This window comes from Schistocerca americana, chromosome 3 (genome assembly GCF_021461395.2).
Source record: "Schistocerca americana isolate TAMUIC-IGC-003095 chromosome 3, iqSchAmer2.1, whole genome shotgun sequence".
In the NCBI taxonomy this organism is placed as follows: domain Eukaryota; kingdom Metazoa; phylum Arthropoda; class Insecta; order Orthoptera; family Acrididae; genus Schistocerca; species Schistocerca americana.
The window spans coordinates 581,192,745-581,213,317 of NC_060121.1; positions in this window are offsets into that span (position 1 = coordinate 581,192,745).

The window sequence follows — 20,573 nt, forward strand, 5'->3', positions numbered from 1 at the left end:
CTGTAATCACGGAATTGCACTTCGCAAACTCGAGAACACAAAATGATTTCTGATGAGCAATAACGATTTTATACATATGACGGTTACCAAGCAAAACTGAAGACAACTGACGTCTAGTGACTGTTAATATAAACTAGACCATGCATTCGTTTCTCCAATAGTCGAGCCGAGGCGCAGCGATCGATAATTTGGACAAAATAATACTTTGTAATACGTAAATTCTTTTTGGAACACCCTGTATAATAGGAGTCCTATTGTAACAACTAGAAGGACAACATTTACATCTTGCTCATTTGCAGCTTTGCGTGGAGCTGCTGCAGCTTTGTACGGAACCCGATACAGACTGTTAATGGTGCTTATATCATTCTCACAACAGCAGTGTATGTTGCACTTTGTTGCAACCGTTTAATGGTTTCAGTGTACGGAGTAACAAGAAGTCTTCCTAGTTCCTCAAGGATTATTGTCTTTTTGTGAAGAATATTTCTTTTCCACTTTGGATTGATTTCTTTCCACTGAACAAAACATTATAGGCATTAATGTCAGACATACTGTAAAATATAATTACAGACGAACGACTGGTTTTTCTCTTGCAAGTATATGTGGCAATAAAGTGGTCGTGCGTCTCTGTTGCACCTTCCGTGGAGCTGTAGTCAAATATCACCTGTGGCTTTTTATCATCTCTTCTGCTTACTTCCTTATCATTATGCGTTGTGCTCATCAGTAATCATGTTCTAATGTTTTTGGATTGTAGGATACTATTGTCGTATCTATCGTGAAATACTGTTCTCAACTGTGGACGCCTTTGCATGTTAACGTAGGCAGCTCTGTCTTGCCTTGTCTGGCTCTACAGAACATCGTAACCTTTTTTTGAGCAGAACTTGACTAAATATATATGATGTAAATGAATTATCACATCTAATAGTACGCCCCGTTAGCTCATACGTCAGCTCCATGACTTCGATATTTATTTGTGTTTTCAGAGCGTACAAGGTAGCACTGTCACACAATGTCCATGTCTTTATCCCATACTTGAAGCGTTTGATTGAAATATGTTTTTTGAATGGACATCGACCTCTAAACCCACCTGCTGCTCATCAACCGTTATATTTCATCTAGTATTATCTGATTTTGTAAGTATTTCCTGAATCATCAGTCTTGAAACTCATATAATGCGGCCTGCCACGAATTCCTCTCCTGGGCCAACCTCTTCATCTGAGAGCAACACTTTCAATTTGCGGCCCCATTATCTTCTGAAAGTAATCTAATCTCTTATTATGCTTATCCATTACGGATATTTTAGAACTGTGACTGTGCATTGAATGTAAATAAGTTATACACAACTGCAACCAGTCACTTTTTTGAATAATAATGTTTTATTACATGAACCGGTTTTCGAACCTTTCAGGTTCATCTTCAGATGGTTTCGGGAGGATCCGGGAAGTTACATCATTACTGGTAGTACCATAATGCTGGGTGCTGGTTTGTGACATTATAGGCGGATTTTTCCGGATCTGTCTGCCTCCATTTTGATGTGCAGAACACTTTCACACAAATTATATTAGTTTACACTTTGACAGTGACACCTTACCAGCATCCAGCATGCGCTTTTCAACTGTTGCTTGTAACAAAGATCTTGACAGAAAGATATGGCATAAGCCTACTTTGTACAAAGATGTGATTTGTTGTTCTTTACATGTGTTCAAGTCGATATAGGGGCAAGTATTTTAATCAGAATGGCGATAACATGAGAGCATAAGATAAAATAGGTAAATAAATTACTACAAGAACAAATTTCAGGTGATCTGATATTTTATTTCTACTTGTATATTACAGGCAGTTTTTTTTAGCAGTTATCATGTTTGGCATTAACATGAATCCCAAGGAATCAATAATACAGAGTTATTGTGTCTGCATTGAGGTGCAGCTGTCTGTATGACTAGGAGCTGTATATTTAAATTAATAACAAATCTTCAGATGAACTGTTGGCTTATTTCTGTTGTTACGTTAACATGATCTGGGGTATTATCAAGAGCAGGTTCTGATTATTTTAGCTAAAGGTATATATATCTAAGAGTTATAGTGATTGTAGTGGATTAAAGCTGTTTGTATGGCTGTACATTTAATATTTAAAAAATCGTGAACAAAAATTCTTTAACTGTTGACTTATTTTTATTCTAACATTAGAGTGATCTGGGATATTGGCAAAGGCAGCTTCTGTTTGTTCCAGCTGGAATTAATATGTATAAAGTACTGATTTATGTTAGCAATGGAGGGCTTTAACATTTAGAGATATGGTACAGGTCTTATTCTGTGGTAGTATATTACATTGACACTGGTGTGGTTATGATTTAAGGAGAGGGAGGAGGTAGGTCATTGGGAGGGGGGGTAGGGGGAGCCGGTGTAGGGTTCGTTAGGTGGTTATTTGTTTTGAACTAGTAGATCTTCAAAGTTCTGAAGGAAAAATTTGTTTCTCAGTTCAGTTTGATCAGTGAGTAGGTAGTCAGGTGCTGTATTTGGGTAGATAAATATTTAAATTTCTTCAAGAAGGTCAAGTATTGTACCTTTGTTGGCTAAATGTAGTATTCGGAGAGTCTGTTCTATGTTGTTTGCAGAATGATTGTGTTGGGCAAGATGTGATGCAAAGCTGGACTTGTTCAGGTTGTTAAGACGGAGTGCAACTATCTGTTCTTTAAGTCTTGTTGTCAAGCTTCTACCAGTTTGTCCGTGTAGAAGCTTGGACATGAGTTGCAAGTGAGCTTGTACACACCTGACTTTTGATATTGCTGTATAGTGGTTTTGGTGCTGTGTATGATTTTATTTTGTATTTTGTTGTTGGTGAAGAAACTTATTTTTATGTTGTATGTCTTGAAGAGGTTGGCAATTTGGTGAGAAATCTTCCCTAGGAAAGGCAGGCTAACAAATGTGGTTTTCTTGTTTGTGGGTGATTGTTCAGCAGTTGGTTGATTTAGTTTTGCTGTATGGATTAGTTTATCTATTATTGGAGGGTTGTACCCATTGGTGGGGGAAATTGATTTAATAATTTCTGTTTCTTTTTGTCTTTCACTTGTGTCCATTGGGATTTTAAGCATGCAATTAACCATTGTTCTGAAGAATCCTTTTTATGTTGGTCTGGCTGGCAAGAGGATTTGTGTATGGTAACATTGTTGGTTGTTGGCTTTCTGAAAATTTGAAATTTATGCTTCTGATTTTTGAGGTTGTTAGATCAAGATAGTTAATGCCTTCCGGTGTTTCATGTTCTACTGTGAATTGGATTTTATTGTGCAAGAGCAAGGAAATGCGGGAACTATTGTACAATCAGCTTAACAGTTTATGCATCCAAGCTACTGACAAGAGTCATATACAGAAGAATGGGAAAGAGGATTGAAGATCTGTAGGAAGACGTCTGGTTTAGCTTTGGGAGATGTGAAGGAACCAGAGAGGCAGTTCTGACGTTGCAGCTGGTAATGGAAGCTAGAATGAAGAAATATCAAGACACGTTCATTTGTTGACCTAGAATAACTACTCTACAATGTAAAATGGGGCACGATGTTCGAAAATATGAGAAAAATTAACGTAAGGTGTAGCGAAAGCCGGGTAATATCTATATTTACAAGAACCAAGAGGGAACAATTAGATCGAAAGACCAAGTATGAAGTGTTCAGAATAAAAATAGTTGGAGAGAGGAATGTAGTCTTTCATCCCTACTGTTCAGTCTATACAGCGAAGGAGCAATGACGAGAAATACAAGAAAGGCTCAAGAATGGGATGAAAGTTCAGTGTGAAAGGATACCAGTTACATGATTCGCTGATAATATAGCTTTCCTCAGTGAGCTTGAAGAATCAGTTGAATGGAATGAATACTCTAATGAGGTCGGAGTAATGGATTTAGAGTAAATCGAATAAAGACGAATGTAATGAGAAGAAGCAAAAATAAGGACAGCAACTCCTGACAAGAAGAAGGGAAATGGTAATAGCACGTATGTTAAGACATGATGGAGTAGCTTCCAGTACTAAGAGGAGCTCAAAGGCTAAAAACTGCAGAGGAAAGAGAGATTCAGTATGTAGTTGAGGACATAGGTTGCAATTGTTACTCTGAGAGGTATAGGTTGGCACAGAATACAATTTCGTGGAGGGCCGCATCAAACTAGTCAGAAGACTCATGACCCAAAGAAAAAAAAGAATGGCCCTTGGCAAAGCTCAATATTTACTGTCGCGCCTTGTTGAATGCACTTCGTCATATTTAACGCACTTTTCGTCATCTGTACATATTAATAAATTAAAGCCCCTGGCCACATTTTTCTCTCTGTATCTGAAGGTTAATCTCCCGTACTACTGTAACTATTTTGATATGGTATCCAGTAATATACTGAATCACGAGGGAGGTTTACATGTATAATGTAAAACCTTTTCCGTTATGCCAGACAATTCGTCCGGCTCTGAATTAATGCTATCTGTGCGTAATCGGAGCGTGTCGCTAATGAAACTAAGTTTCCAAAGTCATAAAATCTTTGTTGGATAGTGAACACGTCTTCGACCACTACTACGATGCATTTTATGTACATATAAAGTAAAGAAACTACGAAAGAAGCAAGGGGGGATCAAAACCAAATTACACCACAAATATCGTTACTTATGTTGCAGCTATGTGAAAACCTCAAATCCAGGTGAGAGCGAATTTTATGTTACCGATTGCGTTTTACGAGCTGAAAGAACGCTGAGGTACTGCGAGACGTTTAACATCCACTGATACTCTCCACATTGTACGCCACTGACATTGAATGCACTGTAACAGGCCACAGCAAATCAGTTCGATGTACTGTTTCGTGGGCAACGTAAGAGGCATGTGCAGATGTAGGTTCCGCTAACCCCTTCAGTCTTCATCAAAAGAGAACGTATAGTATAAGCGTTAGTCTCACAGCTCCAATAGAACAAAGACCTCTCCTCATTAAAAAAAGCTACGCGCCTACAATGTTTCGTACTGTCAGGGGGAACTACGGGGCCTCGTGTTCTAGTCCGAGCGCTATATACCAGACGCTTTGACTGTGCTTTGCGTTTCCGCTTCACGCCACAAAGAGTGGATGGAACGCGTCCGCCTGTCCACTCGCTTTCATGCGCGTTCCTCTGTAGAGGAGATAGGCCGCCCGCTCTGTTGTGAGATTTGACCATTGTCATCCCCAGCGTCTCCCTGATGAACAAAACAGACACAAAGGGCCAGAGAGTGGGGCACATGGAAGAGTGGAATTCATTCTGCGGTTACGGCTATTACCAGTCACCTGTCGCTGTGGGCCTCTCTTTAGTGTTCCGCTAAAAATGAGGATGTTCTTTATTGATTAAACATACCCTCTCGGCAAATATTTCCGCGTATACGTTGCTAGTAATCTGTAGGCTCCAAAATAAAGCTAATTGATCAATTTTTGCAGAAAGAAGATATTTTATTTAAAGAAAGAGTGGTATTTCAGTCTGTAGTCTTTGGAATACCGAATTGTTATCGTCTATCCCTTCTTACGATTTCGCAGCAATTTCTGTTTTCATGAAATTACGTATATCACCTGCACTCTTTTCCGCGCTGTTATCTCCTGCATAGGCCTCTTCATCTCTGCAATCTACATGAAGCTTCTTACTCCAATGATGCCTTGGTTACCATTTATCGTTCGCACCCACAGTCCACATCCTACCTCCACACAAGCGCCCGCGCTTCTCGCACACACAGACACACACACACACACACACACACACACACACACACACACACACCTCATTTCAAATGTCTCTATTCTCTTATTCTTGGTGCCGTTTATCGTTCACCCTTCATTTATGTATAAGGCTACACTCCTGATTAATACTTTTAGAAAAGGATTCCTTACAAATATATATTCGATCTCTACGAAGTTCTCCTCTGCATCAAAAATATTATTTCCCTTGCAGTCTATATTTAATATCTTTCTCGTGTCTGCAATTGCGTGTTATTTAGATCCCAAGGTAACAAAACAGTTGCTGCTCAATACGGAGATGAAAAATCATGACGGACTCCTGTTGATGTTCTTCGACTCACTGCTGCAGTCTGGTTTCTGTGAAAGTAGTAGATAACCTTACACTTCCTGCATTTCATCCCTTCTATCTTCATATTATAGAAAACTATCCTTTTTTTCATTTTTGAGCCATTAGTCTTCTGACTTGTTTGATGCAGCCCGCCATGAGTTCCTTTCCTGTACCAACCTCTTCATCCCAGAGTATCTCTCGAAAGCTACGTCCTCAATTATTTGCTGGATGTATTCCAATCTCTGTCTTCCTACACAGTTTTTACCTTCTACAGCTCCCTCTAGTGCGATTGAAGTCATTCCCTCATGTCTTAACACATGTCCTATCACCCAGTCCCTCCCCCATGTCAGTTTTTTCCACATATTCCTTTCCTTTCCAGCTCCGCGCAGAACGTCCTATACCTACCAGTCCTCCTAATTTTCAACATTCGTCTATAACACCGTAATTGCTTCGATTCTCTTCTGTTCCGGTTTTTCAAAAATGGTTCAAATGGTTCTGAGCACTATGCGACTTAACTTCTGAGGTCATCAGTCGCCTAGAACTTAGAACTAATTAAACCTAACTAACCTAAGGACATCACACACATCCATGCCCGAGGCAGGATTCGAACCTGCGACCGCAGCGATCACGCGGTTCCGGACTGAAGCGCCTTTAATCGCACGGCCACACCGGCCGGCCCGGTTTTTCCACGGCCCTTGTTTCACTACCATACAAAGCTGCGCTTCAAATTATGTTCTGAGAAATTTCTTCATACTAAGGACTATGTTTGAAACTAAAAAACATCGTTTGGCCAAGAATGTCCTTTGTACATGTGCTAGTCCGCTTTTCATGTCCTCCTTGCTCCATCAGTCACTGGCTACTGTGATGCCAAGGTAGTAGAATTCCTTCATCTGCTTCGTGACCAATGTGTTTCTCGCTATTATCTTCTTTTGTGCTACTCCTCATTACTTTCGTCTTTCTTCGATTTTCTCTCATTCCATATTCTGTACTCATCAGACTATTCAGTAGATCATGTAATTCTTCTTAGCTTTCACTCAGGACAGCAATGTCATCAGCGAATCGTGTCATTGATATCCTTTCACCGTCAATTTTAATTCCACTCTTGAATCTTTCTTTAATTTCTTTAATTTCTTCTTTGATATACAGATTGAACAGTAGGGGCGAAACAACACATCTCTGTCTTACACCCTTTTTAATCAGAAAACTTAGTTCTTAGTCGTCTACATATATTATTCCTTGTTCGCTCTTGTATACACTCCTGGAAATTGAAATAAGAACACCGTGAATTCATTGTCCCACGAAGGAGAAACTTTATTGACACATTCCTAGGGTCAGATACATCACATGATCACACTGACAGAACCACAGGCACATAGACACAGGCAACAGAGCATGCACAATGTCAGCACTAGTACAGTGTATATCCGCCTTTCGCAGCAATGCAGGCTGCTATTCTCCCATGGAGACGATCGTAGAGATCCTGGATGTAGTCCTGTGGAACGGCTTGCCATGCCATTTCCACCTGGCGCCTCAGTTGGACCAGCGTTCGTGCTGGACGTGCAGACCGCATGAGACGACGCTTCATCCAGTCCCAAACATGCTCAATGGGGGAAAGATCCGGAGATCTTGCTGGCCAGGGTAGTTGACTTACACCTTCTAGAGCACGTTGGGTGGCACGGGATACATGCGTACGTGCATTGTCCTGTTGGAACAGCAAGTTCCCTTGCCGGTCTAGGAATGGTAGAACGATGGGTTCGATGACGGTTTGGATGTACCGTGCACTATTCAGTGTCCCCTCGACGATCACCAGTGGTGTACGGCCAGTGTAGGAGATCGCTCCCCACACCATGATGCCGGGTTTTGGCCCTGTGTGGCTCGGTCGTATGCAGTCCTGATTGTGGCGCTCACCTGCATGGCGCCAAACACGCATACGACCATCATTGGCACCAAGGCAGAAGCGACTCTCATCGCTGAAGACGCCACGTCTCCATTCGTCCCTCCATTCACGCCTGTCGCGACACCACTGGAGGCGGGCTGCACGATGTTGGGGCGTGAGCGGAAGACGGCCTAACGGTGTGCGGGACCGTAGCCCAGCTTCATGGAGAAGGTTGCGAATGGTCCTCGCCGATACCCCAGGAGCAACAGTGTCCCTAATTTGCTGGGAAGTGGCGGTGCGGTCCCCTACGGCACTGCGTAGGATCCTACGGTCTTGGCGTGCATCCGTGCGTCGCTGCGGTCCGGTCCCAGGTCGACGGGCACGTGCACCTTCCGCCGACCACTGGCGACAACATCGATGTACTGTGGAGACCTCACGCCCCACGTGTTGAGCAATTCGGCGGTACGTCCACCCGGCCTCCCGCATGCCCACTATACGCCCTCGCTCAAAGTCCGTCAACTGCACATACGGTTCACGTCCACGCTGTCGCGGCATGCTACCAGTGTTAAAGACTGCGATGGAGCTCCGTATGCCACGGCAAACTGGCTGACACTGACGGCGGCGGTGCACAAATGCTGCGCGGCTAGCGCCATTCGACGGCCAACACCGCGGTTCCTGGTGTGTCCGCTGTGCCGTGCGTGTGATGATTGCTTGTACAGCCCTCTCGCAGTGTCCGGAGCAAGTATGGTGGGTCTGACACACCTGTGTCAATGTGTTCTTTTTTCCATTTCCAGGAGTGTATATTGTATATTAACCGTCTCTCCCTAAAGCTAAACCGTATTTTTGTCATAATTTCGAATATCTTGCACCACTTTTCACTGTCGAGCGGTTTTTCCCCGCAGTCAAACCCTATCAACTTGTCTTTATTGTATTTTACTCCTGTATTGTATTGTATTGAAGTCGGGACCTAGAAACGACAGAGAGGTTTCGTCCCCGCCGTAGGCCTCAGTGGTACACAATAGGCTACAGCAGTCCACTCACCCCACCGCCGGCCTACACCGAACCCAGGGTTATTGTGCGGTTCGGCCCCCAGTGAACTACCCCGGTAAAGTCTCATTCCTGACGAGTATTCCCTCGAGCATGGGTGTGTGTTTTATCCACAGCATAAGTTAGTTTAATTTAGATTAACTAGCGTGTAGGCTTAGGGACCGATGACCTCAGCAGTTTGGTCCCATAAAACCTTGCAAAAAATTTCTAAATTTTTCCAGACGAGTGTGACCAGAATATTTGCGTAGTAAAGTAATTATGGTGCAAGCGTAAGTGGAGACAGCTTTCGCGCGGCAGTCGCCGACATAGTGAAACTGGGGCGGAATACGGGGAACCTGCACGCATTCGTCGAGGCGTATCGAAAACCGCCTTATAAACCATTCACAGGCTGGCCGGCACACCGGACCTCGACAATAATCCGCCGGGCGGATTCGTGCCGGGGACCGGCACGCCTTCCCGCTCTGAAAGCAGTGCGTCAGACCGCACAGCTAGCCAGGCGGGCTTTTTAGTCTTGCTTCCATTATCAGCCGCAGCGTAATAATCGCCTCTCAGGTGCCTTTACCTTTCCTCAAGGCAAATTGATTGTCATCTAACACATCCTCAACATTCTTTTCCATTCTTCTACACATTGTTCTTGTAAGCTACTTAGATTCTCGATAAGCTGTTAAGCTGATTGTGCGATAATTCTCACATTTGTCGGCTCTTGCAGTATACGGAGTTGCGTGGATGATATTTTTTTGGAAATCAGATCGTATGTTGCCTGACTCATATCTGCTACACACCAACGTGAATAGTCGTTTTGTTGTCACTTCCCCAATGATTTCAAAAATTCTGATGGAATTTTATCTATCCGTTCTGCCTTATTTGATCTGAAGCCCTTCAAAACTTTTTAAATACTAATACTGCATGCCCTTTCTCTCCAAAATTGGCTCCTGTTTCATCTTCTATCACATCAGACCAATCTTAGCCCTCACCTAGGCCTTCAGTGTACTCTTTCCACGTACCCGCTCTTTCCTCTGCGTTGACCAGTGAAATTCTCGTCTCATTCTTCATGTTACCAACCTGGCTTTTAATTTAACCGGAGGTTGTTATGACTTCCCTATATATTGAGTCAGTCCTTCCAACAATCATTCCTTTTTCGATCTCTTCACCTTTTCATGGATCCACTTCGTCTTAGCTTCCCTATATATTTCATTCCTCAGCGAGTTGTATTTCTGTATTCCTGAATTTCGCTGAGCATTTTTGTACTTCCTTCCTTCATCGATCAATTGAAGTATTTCTTCTGTTACCGACAGCTTCTACGCACTTACTTCTCTGTACCTTTGTTTTTCTTTCCACCTTCTGTGAGTGCCGTCTTCAATTGTACTACTTTCTGGGGTATTCTTTATTGCTTTCTACTGCCTTACAGAACTTCAAGCGTATCACTTCATTTCTTAGTACTTCCGTATCCCACGTCTTTGCATATCGATTCCTCCTGACTAACCTCTTAAACTTCAGCCTACTCTTCATCACTGTGATCCGAATCTATATCTGTCCCTGGCTATGCCTTAAAGTCCAGAGATCTGATTTCGGAATCTTTGTCTGACCTTGAAGCAATCTAACTGCAACCTTTCTGTATCACGCGGCCTTTTCAAAGTATACCTCCTCCTCTTGTGAGTCTTGAGCAGATATTTTCTATTACTAGCTGAAATTTATTTCAGAACGTAAATAGTCTTTTTCGTCTCTCATTCTTTGTCCCAAGCCCATATTCTTGTGTAACCTTCTCTTCTACTCCTTCCCCTACAACTGCATTCCAGTCCCCTGTGATTATTAGGTTTTCATCTCTCTTTAAGTACTGTATTATCCTTTCAATATCCACAAACACTGTGTCTCTATCTTCGTCTTTAGTTTGCGACGTTGGCTGTAAACCTGAACTACCGTTGTCGGTGTTGATTTCATGTCGATTCTGATAATAACAGCCCTGTCATTAAACTGTTCACACTAACACACTCCTTGCCAAAGCTTCCTATTTATGATGAATCCTACTCCCGTTATACCATTTTCGGTTGCTGTTGTTATTATCCCATACTCAACCGTCTAGAAAGCCTTGTCTTCTTTCCATTTCACTCGACTAACCCCTAGTGTATCTAGATTTAGCCTTTGCATTTCACTTTTTGATTTTCTAACTTCCGTACCATGTTCAAGCCTCTGACATTCCATGCCCTGACTAGTAGGGCGTTACCTTTTCGTTGCTTATTCATGCTTTTGCTGATGGTCACCTCCCTCTTGTCAGTCCTTTGCTGGAGATCCGAATGGGGGATTATTCCGAAATCTTTGGCCAATGTAAATAACATCATGACACTTTTTCAATTGCAGGCCACATGTCCTGTGGATAAACATTATTTGTAACTTATAAAAACTCTATAAATGTGGAACCGAGTTAGGCCCGTCTACCTTCTAGGATAAATATCACATTCAGTAATGCCTCAGACTTTCCTACATACCTCCGGAAATCAAATTAATCTTCTGTGATGCTTGTTCCTACTAGTTTTTCCATTCTTCTGCAAGTAAACTTCCTTAGTGTTTTGCAACCATGACTTACCAAATAAACAAAGCATAGGGCTCAACTGAAAGAGATGAATAAAATGCTTTCGACTGTGAAGATAGCAATGCTTTAAACCGTTAGTGACAATAGCAGCGTAACACCATCGAGTGATTTTTCACAAAATCCAAAGACATTGTGGTCGTTTGTAGATGCTGTTAGCGGCACCAAAATAAGTTAGCAGCTTCTCACAGATTGGACAAGAACTGAAATAGCAGATAACATAGCAAAGTCAGAAATGCTTCACTCAGTTTTCAAATGTTGCTTTACATAGGAATACCCAAGAGAACTGGCTCACTTTAATGCTCGTACCAATGAAAAGATGAGAGAAACGTGTGTCGGGAAAGCAGCTGAAATACTAAAATTGAACGTAGCTATAGGGCCCGATGGCGTCCCTGTCAGATTCTACGAGTGTACAAAATTTTGCGGTTGATTTTGCTCCTCTGCCTTACATTCCTCGAATAAAAAAACGTGCCCAGTAGTTAGAAAAAACACAGGCTACACCCTATACAAGAAAGGAAAAACAAGTGACACATAAAACTACCCTCCATTCTCCTTGTCATTCGTTTATTGCAGAATCTTAGAACATACTCTTAGCTGAAACGTAATTAAGTATCTCGAACAGAATGACCTCCGTCATACCAATCAGCGTGGATCCTGGAACACCGATAATGTTAGGTCAAACTTGCATTTATGCCACATACCTACTGAATGCCTCAAATCAAGGCAGTCAGAAGACACAGCATTTCTCGATGTCCGAAAAGTAATTGACTCAGTAGCACATCCACCTTCATTATGTAAAGTACGATGTTAAGGAATATCAAGTGAGTTTAGTGACTGGACTGAGGATCGTTTTGTATGGTGGTCGCAGGAAATTAACTTGAATGGAAATTCAGTGACAGATTCACAAGAAACTTCGGCGGCACCGCAGGACAGTGTGTTAGGACTCTTGCTGTTCAATTTGTTTATTAGTGAGCTGGCATACAATTTTAATAGTATCCTCAGACGCTTCGCAGATGATTCACAAATAAACTGGACAAATACTAGTCCCATCTCGGTAAGATATCAAAGCGGTGCGAAGACTGGCATCTCGCTTTAAATGATCGGAAACGTGAAACTGTCCTCTTCACAAAAAGAGAAAAGGTGGTTTTCATACGGTTATAATGTCAGTGAGTCGCAGATGGAATAGGTCAACTCATGAAATACCATAGTGTTACACTTTATCGAGGTATAAAATAGAACGGTGGCATAGGATCAGTCGCAGGTAATTCGGGTGGTAGGCATCCTTTCATATGATAACTTAGAGTTATCAGAAGATTTTCTTTTGTAATGGAAGATAAACTAATACAACTGCATTCGGTTACTGTAGTGAAAAAAGGAGGACTGTAGTAGATTTCACTGTGGAAAGATAAATAAACTCGCGTCACGACGGTTCAAGTTCAGCCAAAGTATTACTGACAGTAGTCAGCTATATTCTTCTTCTTCTTCCGTAGTGGTCAATCCAAGGATTGGTTTGCAACAGCTACTATGGCAGCTTGTCTCCATTCTGTGCGTCTTTCAGCTTTTCTCTTCATTTCTTTATAGGTGTTACATCCCACATCTTTCACGATTTGATCCATGTACCTCAGTCGTGGTCTTCCTCTTGGTCTTTTTCCCTCTACATATCCCTCTATGATTGTGTTCAGGAGTCCTTTATGTCTTAATAGATGGCCTGCAAATTGCACTCTTCTTTTAACAATGAAACTCCAGAAGCTTCTCTTCTCACCTGCTCTTTCCAGAACCACTTCGTTTGTGACCTTGTCGATCCATTTTATTTTGAGCATGCGTCTATAGCACATTTCACCACAACTTCTGGTCTTCCTCTGTCCCGAGAGTCCATGTTTCACACCCATAGCATGCCGCACTCCACACATATGATTTCAAAAATCTTTTCCTGATTTCAAGGCTGATGCTCTTAGATGTTAATATGTTTTTCTTCTTGTTAAAAGCAGCCTTTGCCTGAGCTATTCTACTTCTCACTTCTGCCTTGCTCCTTCCATCCCTGGTAATATTACTGCCCAGATAAGTAAATTTATCAACTTGTTCTAGCAGTTCATTGCCTACATTAACTTGGACTTTCACTTGATCTTCTTTGTCGCATACCATTACTCTTGTTCTTGCTTTATTAATTCTCATATTATATTCTTCACCCATAACTTTATCCATTCTATTCAGTAGGACTACAAGATCTTCTTCACTTTCAGCCAGGACAGCTATATCATCGGCATATCTTATCATATCTATTCGTTGGCCATGAATTACTACACCTGTCTGTGAATTTTCCCTTACTTTTTTCAGCGCCTCTTCAATGTATACGTTAAAGATAACAGGAGATAGTGCGCTACCTTGTCGGACACCTTTCCGTATCTGCACCTCTTCTTGTTTTGTCCGTCCACGGATAACTGCTGTCTCGTTTCTGTACAGGTTCCATATCATTTTTCTATCTTTATGGTCTATTCCTACCTTTTTGAGTACCTCAAACATCTTATCCCATTTAACATTATCAAAGGCTTTCTCTACATCTGCGAAAGCTATGTATGTTTTCAGGTTCTTATCTAGTCGTTTCTCTGTTATTAGTTTTAGAGCAAATATTACTTCTCTTGTTCCTCTATCTTTCCGGAATCCAAACTGGTCTTCGGAGAATGTAGCTTCGACTTTTTGTTCTATGCGTTTTAGGATAATTGTGGTTAATATTTTAGAGGCGTGAGTAATTAGGCTGAGCGTCCTATAATTTTCACATCTTGTAGCATTTGCGTTCTTTGGAATGGGGATCATAATGTTTTGCTCAAAGTCTGTAGGAATTTTACCCTGCTCGTACATGTTGAAAATAAGATTATACAACTCTTGACTCAGTTTTGCTCCTCCAGATTTCAAAAGTTCGGCTGCGATATTGTCTATACCAGGCGATTTGTTGTGTTTCAATTTTTTCAGAGCTAGTTCAAACTCTTCCTTTAATATAGGTTCACCTATGTTGTGTGCATCCACTTCTGTTTCTTCTTCCATGATGTTTTCAGACAGGTCTGGTCCGCTGTACAGTTTTCCTATACATTGTTTCCATCTTCTTGCAACTTCATCATCGTCATACAACATATTGCCACTTTCATCCATCACAGCCCTACACTTGTTTCTTCTGTCTCCAAAGCAATGTCTCACACATTTATAGGCCTTGTCGATATTTCCCTTGCTCATGTTGTCCTCAACTGAAATACAGAGATCATCAAGATACTTTTCTCATGCTTGTTTTGCCTCTCTGTTGATTCTGTTTTTCAGACTCTTGTATATCTCTTGGTCTTCCTCCTTCATAGAATTTTTTAATTTCCTTCTTTCTTCCATCATATTTAGTAGGTCATTAGCGATCCATTCCTTCCTTTTCTCTGTCCTTTCTTTTCCTATTACTTTTTCTGCTGCTTCTAAAATACCAGTTTTCATTTTTTCCCAGCTGCTTTGGATGTAATTGCAGCCCTGTGTACTTGTTTTCTCGCCTGTTTCTAGTTGATAGTGGTTCAGTGTATTTTCGTTTTTCGGGTTTGTCAAATCCCATTTACATGTACTTCTTTTTTTAATGTTCTTGATATTTAGTTCAGTCGTCATCATAACGTGTATGTGGTCACTTTCCACATCACAGCCTGGATATGATCTGCTGTCCTTAACTTGGTTTTTAATTCCTTGCATCACTAATATGAAGTCAATTTGATATCTGTTAATGTCACCAGGCATTTTCCAAGTATATCTTCTTCTTGGATGATGATTAAAGATGGTATTTGTAATGCAAAGTTAATTTCTTTGGCAGAATTCTACAAGTTTATCCCCTCTTTCATTTCTTAATCCTAATCCAAAATTCCCTGCCACATCCTCTTCTTTATCTTCCCCAACAACGGCATTCATATCTCCCATGATGACAAGGTTTTCAGCTCCTTTAATTCTGCCAGTTACTTCTTCAAGGTGTTCATACATCATGTCGATTTCATCATTCTCGTGCCTCGTAGTTGGCATGTATACTTGGATTATGATTGTGTCTCTTGGTTTAGTTACCAATCGGTCATAAATTATCCTCTCACTATGTTGAACAAATCCTTTTACTCTTAACCCCATCTCTTTATTGAGGATAATTCCCACTCCTGCAATCCCGGGATTGTCTTGTGCTGTTCCAGTGTGTATGATTCTGTAATCCCATGACCAAGAGTCGCCAGCGTTTGGCCATCTCATTTCTGAGACTCCCGGTACATCAACATCCATTCGTTTCATTTCCATTTTCAAGTGTTCCAGTTTACCACATTTAAGAAGTGAGTTGAGGTTCCATGTTGCTATCCTTCTTATATTAATGCTTTTGGATTTTGGTATCTCTTTAGTTGTCCCCGCCCGGAGATCCGAATAGGGGTCTATTTTACCTCCGGAGAATTTAACCAAAGAGCTTTCCATCATAAGCTGTTGATACTTGGGATACCCGCCCGGGTCTTTAATGGAGTGGTTTCCCGTTGCCTTCTCCTTGCTATGCCTTTGGCCACCTTGTGGCTCCTCCGCCTTTAGGAGCAGTTTCCCACCCCAAGGGGAAGAGAGTGCCCTTCCTTCTAGCCGCTCATCCGCCATCCTAGATGGCTGTTGGCAATTGACAGAAAGTAATCTCCTTATCCCGGGAGATATTCGCTCAGTAGAAGTAAAGGTTGGAAATGGAAGACTCCTAGCCCTCGAAACCTAATAGCGTCAGGGTCGGAAAAGAACAAGAGTTTGCCGAGGGTGGCCAAATAGGAAAGATAAAAGTGAGGAGCCTGGCATAAGTAAGTGGAAGCAATGCCTGGACTCAGCTCGGGACCCCGTGGTCGCCAGCCACGTACTCACTAGGTGTGAGTCCCTGAAGGTTCAACAGGTTCAACTATATTACTTCCTGAATATTTCTGAAGCTTTTTCCGGACGGTACTTCATATAAGTAACTGCTTCATTTGAAAGTTATTGTTGATACCTCCTGAATAAATTTTCACTTCGCAGCAGAGTGTGTGCTGATATGAAACTTCGTGGTAGATTAAAACTGTGTGCTGAAACGGGACTCGAAACTGGGACCCTTGCCGTTCATGGAAAAATGCTGTACCGAGGGCTTTTAATGTTTTCTACAAGGTCATTAATATACAACATAAGCAGCGAGGGCCCCAGCACACCTCCCTACTATTCGTAAGCTGCTGGAAATCGCCATGACTACTAATCAGCGAATGAAGCTGCTAAAAATGAGTTTATTGGAAGGGCTGCTGAGTCATGTACCGGAGACACCAGGGGTACATCAGGTACAATTCTTTCAGGTGAACTCTGTCTCTTTTGCACAAAGTACATGATCTACGACTATTCGTTCACTTGAATGTGAGCAGTACGTCAGTCGTAGGTCCAGGCATCCTGTACACGGGAGATGGGAAGCAGGTAGAACTCATGCTATTACATTCATCCTCCCAGTACAGTTCCAGGTGCTGCCTTCCACTGAAACTGAGATTGAGCCAGGAAAACTAACTTCACTTATTGGGAAACGTTCTGTATCAAGAGGGTGCAAATACAAAACCATAGAGGCGGTAGGGACCTACATATCGTTGGCAGTTCTAACGTACCGTGAATAACCGGAAATGACAGCAAGGAATACACCATGTGCACTGGGTGTGTGTGCCTGGGGGTCTCATTAAATATATTCAAGAGGCTACTATGGCAGCCATTAATGAAACGTTGCGCAGCCAAAAGCATACTGTGGTGCATATTAGAACAAACAATGCCTATAGTCTGGCTTCTGGAGTCACAACTAAATCACTCCAAAATCTGGCAGAGAAGGGTGAGAATAACAGTCTTCAAGAAACCGTACTATCTGCAGCTTTCTCTCCAGAACAAGTCGTGCCCCCTAGTTCTGAGTCGACTTGAAAGGAAACTGAAGAAAACTTCACAAGCCAAGAGTGCTAAAAGAATGCACTTCATTGGAGACTGATTTCGCCAGAACTCCGTTGTTACCGTTCATCCAATAATACACTTTGCTAACGATCTCGGCATTTGCAGTTTTTTTCAGTTTCCTTTCCATAGGTTGCATATCGTGCCCAGACTGACCACGTCAGGTACATATAAAGAACTTGAAAGCTTGACGCAGTGACTGCGAAGTTCCTGTGGCAAGCTAGGCTGTGATTTCCAAAATTTACGCCACTGGGTTGAGAGCTATAAGGTCCCCATTAATGGGTCAGGTGTGCACTACACATCAGTGGATTCTACCATGCTGGCTGAATGTGAGTTTCGTTGGCTTAGGCGATTGTCCAACCAGGACTGATTAGGATAACCGTGGGAGACCCAAACCTATCCGCGCAGGAGCCAAGAAAATACCCACAACAAACTACAGTATTAAAATGCTTGTGATTGACTGTCTAAGCAATTGTAATATAATACCGGAGTAGTCAGTGCTCCTAAAAGTCAGCGTAGCTCACACAATACTTGGTACAGAAAGCTAGTTAAAACCTAGGGCAGACAACACCGACATTTTGCGCAGAAATACTAGGAAATGGAGATCGTGTATTTGTCGCACAAGTCGAGAAATTCATATCCACCGAGGCAGAAGTTGAAACTGAGATTAGGCAACACTCAGTAACAGGGGTGGGCAAAAAAATTAAAACTTTTCATTTCTATCGACCACTAGACTCACCTCTCGATGAAACCGAAAGCTGTAGAGCAGTAGTAAGCTCCCAAATGATACTGTAATTATCTGTGGTTACTTTATTCTTAGAACAGTCAACTGGAATGTTTACAGCATTTTTAATGGAGTACGTGATAAGACATCCCGTGACACAATAAATTTACAGCCATGTTCAAGATTTTATTACTAAATGCCTTCTCTCAAAACTATTTGTAACACATAATTCGGAACCCCTGTTATGATGAAATTATGTTAGATCTAATAGCAACAAGTAAACCTGGCCTCTTTGAGGACGTCCACATTGAAACTATTATGAGTGACCATGGGCAGTTGTAGCAATAGTGGTTACCAAAGTACAAAGGGCAATGTAGACAAGCTGAAAGAGTTCTGTGTTCTGTAAAGTAGATAAAGGAGCAGTAGTGCCGCCTCCCAATGAGGAACTCGAAACTCGGGACAGTAGCATTAAGAGGAAATATGGCTAAAATTTGAAAGAGTTGTTGGCAACGCACTGGACAGGTTTAAACCCAACAGGACATGTTATGAGGGAGGTATCCTCCATGGTATTCTGTCACTCTTAAGAGAAACATAGGCTGCCAATAGGAAAATGCGTAAAGCCTTCAGTGACTACCGTAGCAGAATATCGTCGAAAAATCTCTCGCAAAGACCAAAGAAATGCGCGTACGTAAAAGCTGCTAATAGCACCATGGACGAAACAGCAACTCAAATTGAAGGTAGCACCACAAACGCACAAATTCTGTATCGAAATGTTCCCTTACAAAGAAAGATCGAGGAGTAGTACCCCGATATAACTGAGATGCCACTGAAGTGGTAACTGAAATAAATATTAGTGTCAATGACTTTGAGAAACAACCGTCCGTTAAAATTGAACAAAGCCACAGGATCTTATGGAATCTGTTTCACAGTCTATACCTAATTTGCGTTCGAGTTAGCACTTCTTCCTACAACAACTTGTAGGAGAGCTCTCGAATAAAAAACCGTGAGCAGTAATTGGAAGCAAGCACAGGTCGCATCTGTCTACAAGAAGGGGAGCAGACGTGAACGCTAAAACTACTGTCCAACATTCTTGATATACATTTGGTGGAGAATCTTAGAACATTATTCAGAGTTCAAACGTAATGACATAAATTGAACGGAATGTTCTGCTCCACATAAACTAGAGTGAATTTCGGGAACATCGATCATGTGAAACCTAACTTGCACTTTTCTCACACGAATTACTGAAAGTCGTGGAATGATTCAGTAAGGTAAATGTAGTATTTCTCGATTTAGGGAAATCATTTGTCTCAGTACCATAGCTACGCCTGTTATCAAAACTACGATCGTATGTGGTATCAGGCGGAATTTGTAATTTGATTGAGGGTTTGTTGGTAGGGAAGACAAAGCACGTTATTCAGAAAGGAGAGCCCTCTATGGGTAGTAATTTGGGATTCCTGCTGTTCGTGTTCTGAATTAATGACCTCACGAATAATGCTAATAGTAACCCAGTCATTTATAATGGAATACTGTCTGAAAGAAGCTGCACAATTAAGTTTTCAAAGACTGACAACTTGCTTTAAATGTCCACGTATTTAAAACTGTGTATTTCACAAAACGAAATATGCGTAATATCCTGTATCTACGACATTAATGAGTCACAATTGATATCGGTTAATACATACAAATATGGGAGTAACATTCTGTAGTGATATGAAATGGTATGGTCACATAGGCTCAGTCGTAGGTACATCACCTAGCAGGATCGGCTTATTCGCAGAATGCTAGGGAAATGCCATCAGTCTACTAAGCAGATTTATATCAAGCAACTCGAGCAATGCAGCCTAGAATATTGCTTAAACGTGTGGGAGCCGTACCAAATACTACATACAGAGGACATATAACGAATAAGAGAAGGGCACTACGAATGGCCAAGGATTAGTAAGACACGGGAGAGCTTGTCACACATATACTGAAGAAAATGAAAAATAGAACCTCGAAGGCGGGTGTAAACTATCCCGAAAAAGTCTACTAATAAAGTTTCAAATAATGTCCATGGGAATATACTCCTGCTCGTTACCCCCGTGGAAATCGTCAGGATAAGAGTAGATTAATTACAGCATGCACAGAGGCATTTCGTTCATGGAACGGGATAAAGCCCTTATAATTGGCAGGATGGGACGTACCCTGCCAACCATTTAGCAGTGCTTTGCATAGTGTAGATGTAGTTATAGATGAACAACTGTCGATGACTCTCCATTGAAGATATCACGCTGTGTCATCTTCACTAATAAATCCCCAGTTCAGCCACAAATCTCTCTTGATACCTCATACAGGTCTTTCGATAGTAAGCACAT